Source organism: Euprymna scolopes, chromosome 41 (genome assembly GCF_053919585.1).
Source record: "Euprymna scolopes isolate OS-2025 chromosome 41, ASM5391958v1, whole genome shotgun sequence".
Classification (NCBI taxonomy): Eukaryota; Metazoa; Mollusca; class Cephalopoda; order Sepiida; family Sepiolidae; genus Euprymna; species Euprymna scolopes.
This window is the reverse complement of record NC_136522.1, coordinates 45,391,611-45,402,175: the sequence shown is the minus strand read 5'-3', so window position 1 is coordinate 45,402,175 and position 10,565 is coordinate 45,391,611. Positions and strand designations below refer to the sequence as shown.

General features: G+C 33.3%; 1 pseudogene; it reads right to left on the bottom strand.

Annotated features, from left to right (window-relative positions):
• Positions 1–888: 888 nt before the first annotated feature.
• LOC145266793 (U2 spliceosomal RNA) lies at positions 889–1,007 on the bottom strand (annotated as a pseudogene).
• Positions 1,008–10,565: the final 9,558 nt, after the last annotated feature.

The following is a 10,565-nucleotide window of genomic DNA, read 5'->3' as shown; positions in this document are numbered from 1 at the left end:
TCCATTCTTATAATCTCTCAATATAACGCTACTTTCAACTCCAGCATCTAATTTTTCTATAATTTAACGTTTTTCGAGTAAAGTCAGTCACTTGTTTTCTTTTAGAGTTGCAAGCCATTGTGATGGGTTGTTTTACACTAAATTTTTTTTTTTTTTTTTTCAGATTGCTATATTTAAAATACAGTTAGTGTAAATTATCAATAGCTAATCTACATTAATTACATAGTACCAATATTAACATTTCTGTGGATTATCTGACTAAACCATGTAAACAGTTTTACTGCAACTCCACATCAAATATGCTAATACAATTTCAATGACGAGAAGGTTCAAGCTTAGAGAAAGTTCAGATTTACAAGTCCAAATGTGAGGAAGTCCAACTTTAGAGGAAGTTCAAATTAAAGGAGTTTTACTGTATTTTTTTTCCTTTAGGAAATTAACTTTAGTCTCTAATCTTTCAAATACAATCCAAAAGTAGTCGAAAACCTACAAAAAAATTATAAATTAGCTTTCAAAATTAGGTCCCCCTATTTTTGCCCGCCCATTTTGCCCGTACCTATTAGCTAACAATGTTATTCAGTGTTCAACTACGCCCAGTTTTAGCCAAGTGACCTTACTTCATCTTGTAGAAAAACAAGGCTGATAGCCATTAGTCACATGCTCTCGTGTAATGAATAAATGCGTGAATATAGAATTGACATGAAATTCCTAAAGATAAACTAAAATGACCAAAAAATGGGCTGAAATGACTTAAATAAATAAAAAGTAGAATGCCTTTAATGAACTTAAGGATGAATTGAATGACCATAAGAATGACTTGAATGCTTAAAAAATAACTTGAATGATCTAGAGAATGACTTGAATGGCTTTGAGACTGACTGGTTGTAAAGTGGGTGATCATTTTACATTAAAGAAAAGTGATCCCCCCACTTTATATCACAATAAGTACAGCATGTAGTAAGAACAGGTACTACACTTTGATCTTGGCCAAAAGGCCAAGAAAAGTGGTATTTATTTACTCCCCCACCGAGCAAATTAAGCACAAGGCCGATTTTTAAAGTGAGGAGTGAAGGGGAAATGGGGAGCAGCTCCCCGGGGAGTAAGGAAGCTGGATAGTGACAATTGGTATGAAGGGTTGCCCCTACATTGACCAAAGTCTTATATATAGGGGTTGCCCACCACATATGGTCTTTGCTTGCAGTATCTGCCGGAACAGATACTACACTTTGAGATTAAATTTTTTTTTATTCACGGGAAGAAAAATACAATTGGGGAAATGAACCAAAAACTTAGGCACAAGGCCAACTCAAAGAAAGGGGGATGGTGAGGTTGGTTGATCATCTCGTCTGTTGTAAATTTTAAATGATTTTTCTCTCGGCCAGCGTCTTTTATCATGGTTACCCCTTTAAGTGTGTGTGTGTGTGGGGGGGAAGTTCCTACTTAAACCCAATTTTAAAACATTTTTCATTTATATCAAAAAATACAGAAAATAACAATATTAATAAAATTTCATTTGTGTCGAGGGACTTGGGGGGAAAACAAAACAAAAAAAACGTTTAGTAAGGCCTTCCCAACCCTATCTGAAATGCTAGACCACCCGTTTCACTCTGGTTTGTAAAGGAACCAGGGTTTCACAGGCAGCCTCTAAATGGAGGGGGAGGGGTTGTCCTAAATTGGGGAGAAAAGAAAAAAATTGGTGAGGGTGGGTGGGGGGTGTTAATGTTTGATTTGATTTCCTCCAAGCTGGGTTGAATTGAGAGGAAGTGGGTGGGGGGAATTGTTTTTGGAGGTTGGGAGTCTTAGAGGCTTTATGTAAGGGAAACGATTTATTCAGCTGGCTGAGAGGCTGAAGGAAGTAGAATTGGAAATGGGCGGGTGTCCGACAGAAACACCCAGAACCGTGCGCTCCACACCTAGGCGGGGAACATGTATTCAAATTTGGCCCCCTCTTCGTACACACATTTTGCTAACTGTATCCATTTTCTTTCAAAAGCCACGCGATGCAGCCTTCTTCTGTCGCATCTGATCTTTACTTGTAGTTGGTGTTTAAAGAAAGCGATCGGATCCTGATCAGAAAAAGGCAGCACCCCCCCCCCTCCCCCGGCCATCTTGCAGTATCAACGTCCAAATCACCATTCTCACCACGGCCAGAATTGCGATGTAGACCATTGTCTCTCCCGGTCCCACAGCGGCCTCACATTGTCAACTATGTTGGATACAGTAATCAGGCGAGGATGCTCGGGGTCGATGCGAGTCATCACCTCGCCAACATGTGACCACTTTAATCTTGGCCAAAAGGCCAAGAAAAGCTTAAAAAGCTAAGAACAGCATCTATTAACAGACCTTTGATCTTAACCAAAAAGGCCAAGCACAAAAGTGTTACCGACGGACTGACTTATAGTCGCTTGCACATGACTAAAAATTCTACAGGATATTAGTAAGGGGGTTGCTGATGGCATTTTAAGGGGTTAAAAATAGAAAAAGTAAATAAAACCTACCAAAAAACTTTAATTTTATACCGAAAAGTTTGTAAAAAAAATCGGAACTTTTGGATGTATCGGATTGCAAAAATGTGTCCCTAATTTATGATTCCAAAACCGATCGTTTTAAATTTTTAATTTAATTTTTTCATTATTGGTACTAATGATAAATATTTGTTTTTAAATTGTCATAAATCTAAAATGATAAATATACGATGTAAATTTATTTTATTTGTAAAACAATTTTTTTTACAAAATATGCACTTAGTGTGTGGGGGGGCAGACATAAATATACAGGGGAGTCTAAATACTTTTCTCAAATGTTTTCCTTTTAATTGATTGAAAATAATGAAACTAAAGATGCATTTCTTTTAAAACAAAGCCGATTTGTCATTAGTTGGCAAAATGCTATTTGAATATTTCATAAATTTGAATATTTCATAAACAATTGAAAATGATTAACGATTGTTATGCAAAATAAAACGGTATAGGGACAGAATAGTTAACAAAGTCCCCTCTCCATTTTTAAACACGAGTTTCTAAATAACACAGTTACTATACAGAAAAACAATTCTTAATTTAAGAACTGATATGAACGTATTAACTAGTCTATATATTCTCTCTACCAAACAAGGTTCATGTGTTTACCCTAATCATAAATATTTGCCCTGTTATTAAGACTGACAATGTTATATATATGTAGTAGATTGATAAAATGCAAAAAAAAAAAAAAAAATGAAACAAGATACAGAATTATAATAGAAACACTTTTTAATAGTATTGTGAGAATTTTAGACTCACACTTGGCTAAAAATTATATTTTTTTTGTTTTATTTGACTTTCATTTTGTTTTATGCGATTGCATATGGACACCTTGAGAATCTTCCCGAAAAAAAGCAGTTATTTTTAAGTTTAAACTTTCGTACATTAATTTAACATAAAATGATGAATAATCTTAATGATGAATAAGCTTAAATAATTTATTTCCATGAGGAAAATAATTTTTGGTTAGTGTTCTAAAATGCTACAATGTCTCTGAAATGAAAAATCATTTTACGTCCAATTAATATTGAAGATCTCCATCCTAAATTCTTAAATAATTGTTTATTTTTCCACAAAGTTTTAAGGTGTTAACACGTAATCGCCTAAAAAAATAGAACCTTGTTTTATTTTAAGAGTAATCTAACCGAGAGACTCGATATACTACTACTACTACTTGTAAGTTCACAATCTTGCAAATAAATACGCTTTTCTTACACTGTCAAATCTGCTTGATGATAATTATGATTGTCAAGCTTGAAGTTGACGAAGATATAAAGATAAATTCTTTGCTGAAATGAAGAGATTACAGTATTTGTGAAAGTTTCAGGAAAAGATAAAATCAATGGACCTCTTGAACGTTATACAGATACCACTTTAGGGATTCCATCAATAATATTGTGATTTTGCTGCGCATTTTCCTTACCCGAGCTATTAGCATTGCCATCTGTGAGCGCACCTTCTCGACACCGAAGTTCATAAAAAAAAAAAACCCCTTCCTTTTGATCAAAAATGAACCAGACAAGGTTTACAGACTTGGCAATCCTCTCCATAGATAGGGAACTTGTCGATAGTGAATTTTCAAAGTTATTGATAACTTTGGAAAAAAAAAAAAAAAAGCCAAAAGTATGTTTGTAAATTTTCAATAGGTGTCAGAATTTTTGAAATTTTTGACACCCCTGACAAAAAACTGCGAATAAAATATAAAAAAAAACTCGTAATTTCTCTTTAAAGTGGGTTGTTCAATAGTTTTTCGAAGTATATTCCAAAAAAAAAAATAAAGTCGTTTAAAAAATAATAGAAATATTTTACTTTTTAAAGTGTTTACAAAGTGCCTGCGAGCCTTCATGCAACCATTTTGTTTACATAATGAAATTTTATGAGTTAGATTTTTAAAGTGAAAAAATTGAAAAAATTATCAATTTTTCTATTGGTTCAATTTTTACAATATTTTCAGGTTCAGTGTGAAATTTTATGCTCCTTCCAATAAACCGAATATATTCTAGACAAGTGGTTTTTAAATCCCTCCCCCCACTGAAATGTTTATTAAAATGAAAATAATTTTCTCACCTCAAATTTATATATCAAAAATTGAAGATAAAAGATCAATAAATAAAATGAGCTAATTTAAAACGAAAAAGTTATTTGCAAATTTACCTGTAAAGTCTAAAGTTTAAAACCTTCTTTAAAGAAAAATTTAATGTGGTTTTTAAAGTGAAACCTTATGTTTTTATACTGCACAGAAAGTTTCTTTTAATTACAACACTTATTTCTATTTCATTCAATGTTTTTTATATAGGTAAATGATGTTTTGAAATTTATATACATATATTTATCGAAGCCAGTTAAAATTTGTTGATTTTCTTTAAATCTTTTTTAAAGAAAACCGGTTTAAAAAAACAAATATTGCATAATTTGCTATTAAACCTGTTATTATTTAAAATATGGTTTTTGCTCTTTTAATTGAAGAAAAAATTAGTTTGAATTACATTTTTCAAGTAGTTATAACCTTGGAAAGATAAGTCAAATTCAATTTTTTATTGCATTTTTAATGTTGGTTTCTGACACTGCTAATTTTCAACCCACTTGATGCCTTGCAATAGTTCTCACAAAAACAAATTATTTTCAATTCATAAATACATTTATTTAGAAAATGTTTTAATCCTATTTTTAAAAGGATTGAAACCATAACAAATTTAAATTTCCCACGTATTTTAAAAAGCATGGATGCAAGACCTATTTTTCTCTTCGGGAGCATCGACCACTTAATAACATAAAAGAAAACTACATCGGAGAACCTCTCCTGGATACAGCCATGTGTGTTTATGTTTATTTATTAAAAATTTTTTTTTTTTTTGTGAAAATTCTGAAATAACCAAAAAGTAAATAACAATTTTTTTTATCATTTCTTAACCTTTTCATGTTTTCAAATATCCTCATTTAAATTTAGAAAACATTTTCTAAAATGTGGCGCTTAAACCGAGCGATTGCACAAGAATTTCAAAATGCGCAGATACAAGACGTTTTTTTTCTCTTTGAGAAGCTAGACCACTTAATCATAACCTTATGAAAAAAATAAAACTACATCGGACTATCCTCTCTTTGATACAATTATGTTTTTTGTGAAAATTCGGACTTTAACAACAAAAAAGTAAATAAAAATGATTTTATCATTTCATAACATTTTCAGGTATCCAAATGTTCTCATTTAAATTTGTGTAGCCAATTAATTTAACATTAAATTTAAAAAGCGTGGGGGATAATTATATGGGGGCGGCAAATTTTACAACTGCCTTGGGCGGCAAAAACTGATGCTATGCCACTGATTACAGGTCGCCAGAGCATCAAGAACTATCTCCTTGTTATGACGTCTTTCTTTCTGATCTTTTCTGGGTACCTTCGGGACAAACTTCGCACAAATCTTCCGCATCTTCAGTTCCTCATGAATAATTTTGTGTACAATTCCCACTTACATCAAACTGCATTTATTGTCTCTAGACAGATGACGGTCTTTAGCCAAATAAAGAATTCCATGGATAATCAACTCTATTGTTCTTACTTCCTTACTCCTCTCAAACCGCATCATCCTTCTGCCTTCCTTGAATCGCTTATGCCACTCAAAAACTAATGTTCGATTCATGCAAGATGGTCCAAAAGCTGTATAAGCATTCCATACATTTCTGTGGCATTTTTTCCAAATTTAAAATTTTTTATTGCATATATTTCTTCTAAAGTGCCTTTGCATCAAGATTGCATTTTTGAAATGTGACAATCCGGCTTTAATCAGGTGTATTCCAATTCCTGCTGTAGCTGTTCATTTGAACCTGAAATCCAAACTTGGCCAGTCATCTTTTAAGTATGTATAGCAATAACTGAATTTTCAAGAGGCTGCAATAATTTTAAATGCCTGTACGAAAAGGCTGAAAACTTATTGAATGCACCTCATATATTAAAGGACATCCTTCTCCAAACTGAACCCTGTTTTATTTTTCCTCCCGCTTAGAACCTACTTCTATTTAGAGATTAACTTGTTAGTCTTTGAATCTGAACAAATCGGAAAACAATGGTTTTTACGATTTTGAAAATATAAATTTATATTTTGTGCAAAAAATAATGAACAGTGTAGTATCTGTTCTGACACTGCATTTAATTTTTGTCCTCAGTCAGTTAATAGAAGTTGTTGTCTTCAGATCGTGTTCCCTTTTTTAACAAGGGACACATGCTTTAAGAGCACCGGTGTCTCGTGGCTCGTTTTCATTCATCTCTGTGCGAGTTTTTTCTTATATAGTTTTCTTTCTTATTTCTTCCCTTCCTGATCTTTCTTTATCGAAAAAAACTTAGCCGTTTAGACATTCCAAACAAAAAAAAGTAAAGGAAAAATTCCATGTCGCCATCTTTCGAGAACTCCGAGTTCCCACGCGATCTCGTCTTAGTCTCATTTTGCGATTCTGTCCTCCCTCCTTTTCATCGGAATTTGAAACGATACGCACGGACTTACTCGACTCCATGAACTGGGCTTTCCCCGTTCTAAACCATGAGGTACGTTCAGAACATCCCATTATTCTTTTACCTGCCTATTCCTCCTATGAAGAACTTGAAACCCTATTTATGTTTAATTAATCTAGTGTGTGACTTCTATATTCAATTGGAGAAATTCTAATTTATTCTTTCCTTCTTCGCTCGCACAGAACTTATATCTTTTCTCAGACTTCTATTCCTATTTTTATTTCGTGGGCGCTGGTGTAGTTTATGCACCATACTAGAATAGCAACCTTCATAAAAAAAAAGACATTTTCTAACCGCTCCATACTTTCACCTAACGATTTAATGGAGAAAAGACACTTTTCTAACTATTACGGACTTTCACCTAACAGTTGAGTGAAAAAGATATATCCCAGAATTTGTTAATTTGGAAGCCTGTCCAAAACATAATTATTTTCAGGTATTATTTCCCTTTGTTTAATTATGTTTTCACTTTTTAACTATTTGTTTTGTTTTTGTTTCAGATTTTTTTTTACCTAATTAATAAAGCGTTTTCAACGTAATAGTTGTTTTTGTTATGTTAATTTGAGTTTATCTGTCTGCCCAACACACGCTTTCTGAAGTTTGACTGCTAGACGGTATTGTAGGTACCTGAAAGCAAGATTCTGAGGAATAACTGCCGTGAGTTCCAGAATAGAAGTCCTTCTAGAATGAGGCAATTTTTTTTTTCACATTAACATTAACTGTCATTGATCCCATTTGTCTTAAACCTATTTCATTTACAAGTATTAAAAAGTTCATAAAAATGCATCGGTTGGATTACAAGAATAAGGTATTGTATTTAAAATTTGTTAGAAAATTTGCATCAGTGAAGCCAATAAGTGTTTTTTTTTTTTTTTTTTTTTTTTTCCAGAAATATTGTTCAAAGTTACACACTGAATAATAAAAACAAATAAGCTCTTATGGCTTAATGGGATGATGGGACTAATTCATGAAAAGATGTTAATAAGATAACTTATTCTACCACTAACTCTAAATTTGAGGTGCATTCTTAAATTTAGAGTGGTAGTCATAGATTTACTTTTAGTGGTTGTTATAAATTTTTTTTACATTTTTCAGGAATGAGTCCTCCCATGGTTAAGCAACAAGCAATCAATTTATTTGTAAACTAGCGAGGGTACCCGGCATTGCCCGAGTGTTTGTTTCCGGGGGGGGGGGGAGTTTTAAAAAATGTTATGGTAGGTAAGTAGGAAGGATCAAACCCGGAGTCATGAGTAAAAGTAGGAAAATAAAGTGTGAAAAAAAAACAAAAAAAAAACATCTGCAACGTTAACAGTTCGGCCACCAAGAAAAGTCCATTCCAGTTGTTTAGGAAAAAAAAAAAAAAAAAAAAGACTATGGTAAGTTGGCGCGAACGTGAAAATATAATGTGAATTGTCCAGCACGCTAACCACTACGCCACAGAGCACAGCAGCTTAGTTTAGTGATTTTAAATAACTTCACATGAAAGAACTACAAAGCCAAACCGGTGTTCTCTTCTCAACTGTTCCTTGTGAACGATCCCCAAACGGTGTTAAGTGGTGGCAGGGGGAGGAGGAATTTATTAGAGAGAAAATATTTTACCACTTCCATTGATCTTAACCGATTTTGGCCGTGACTTCTCAGCAGAAAAAGTATAGAAATCTAAGATTATCGAGGAATTTGAGAAATAATAAGCCTATAACACACCTCAGATATTGTTCTGCCGTTTGTGCATATTATATTTGCATGAAATATCTTGATTTTTTAATCCTATTAATGTCAAAATCAGACGGGGGAAAAAATGAGTTCATTTTATTTATATAGAGATAAATAAAATGAAAAAAACAAAACAGTTCAAGTGTGGCGTGACCGCCTCTGGATGTGATAGGGCTCCCCCCCAAACAGTGGGCAGCGGTGAGTAACTTGGCTGAAAGGAAGAGTTAAGTTATGAATTGTTTTACAAAACAGACATATACTTTTTATTGTTTGGGAAAGATGACAAGTGATGTCATTTTAAAAGCTAGAACGAAATCTCGTTCTTGGCTTTGCGAAACTCAACTCAAGTACGCCTGGCTTCTGAGTACAAGGCCAGACCAGAGGTCAAAGTGTCAACTCGATTCCATTCACACATTCAGAGAGGTTTTGATCCAAGATTTTCAGGCCGTGTAAGGCATCAGGAATTCCCTGGAATGGCGTGGTGATTGGTCTGGTGAGCAACCCTACTTACCCTGTCACCTTACAATATAAGCGAATGCCCATGCCAAAAATCTCAGATTGAGCTGGACCTCGAGAAGTGAACACTAACCAAAGAGATGCCCACCCCTCTCGATGGCCGCCACTGTAGACTGCGGAGAATAAGATTCAGGCGTGTTTTTTGTAATGAGATCGAACTGAACAATTGTACATATGTAACACACTTTGTAAATTTCGGTGAATTAATTTGAGTAGATTAGAAACATCTGAGTTTGTCTTCTTTTGGCCTGCATGAGAAGCTAATTATTTTTAGAGGATACCAGCATATCAACCTGATAACAGGCCTGTGGTGCGGAAGAATCCTGTAGAGAATTCTCGGAGGGAAGACGATTACGACTATTGTGATTTTGACGGGGTCAGAGGTCGCAGAAGCAGTTATAAAAGAATTGAATTTTACTGCGTTTAGTATAAGATATTTGTTGAGTTTTGTTATTTACGATTTATAGACTACTAATTAATCTACACTTTTACAACTGACTTTGTTGCCCTATTTAAGATGCCTTCTAAGATACAGCATATGTCAACACCTCACAAAGCTACAGTTACTGCTGCTTCAGGAGTTTTACTTAACTGAAACATTGGTATTTTATTTAACGCTTTCCACATGTATAAAAACAAAAGTGATTTTTTTTTTCCCTTCCTCCAAAAAGAGACACTCTGGATTAAGCAATATATATTTTTTAATGTTTTTAAATCCTCAATTTAAAAGGAGTTCTCGTTCATTGACCAAGCACAGAAAATATAAAGTATAGTATCATAATGAAAACTATACTTCAACGTTGATTCTATTTTGAAAAAAAAAAAAAAAAAGAACAATTTATCTTACATTTATGAAAAATAAACTGGAGATAACCCCACCCCGGCCATAAATGTCCCAGGGGATTAATAACTAATTAAATAAATTTAAAAAAGGTTAGTGGCTCACACACATACACATTCTGTCTGTCTCTTTCTCAGGCACACACTGCATTTCCAATATATCACTTTTATCAACTGAACATAAATATGTAGAGCTGATGAACTTTGACAAACAAAAAAGTGATTTTGCTTTTATGAAATTCATGAATTTAAAAGTAAATAAATTTGTTTATCAACAAATTGAATAATTATTTTCTGTATTTTTTGTTTATTATTGATTTATTTTTAATTCATTGTTTTTGTTTTGTTTATTCAATAATGAAACAAACATTACTCTAACACTGTAATTTCTTTTAGTCCCCACGATCCACCTAACATTCATTGTCTTTAATCCAAATGTGTAGCATGCGCTTCTTCCATCAGCCATAAAAT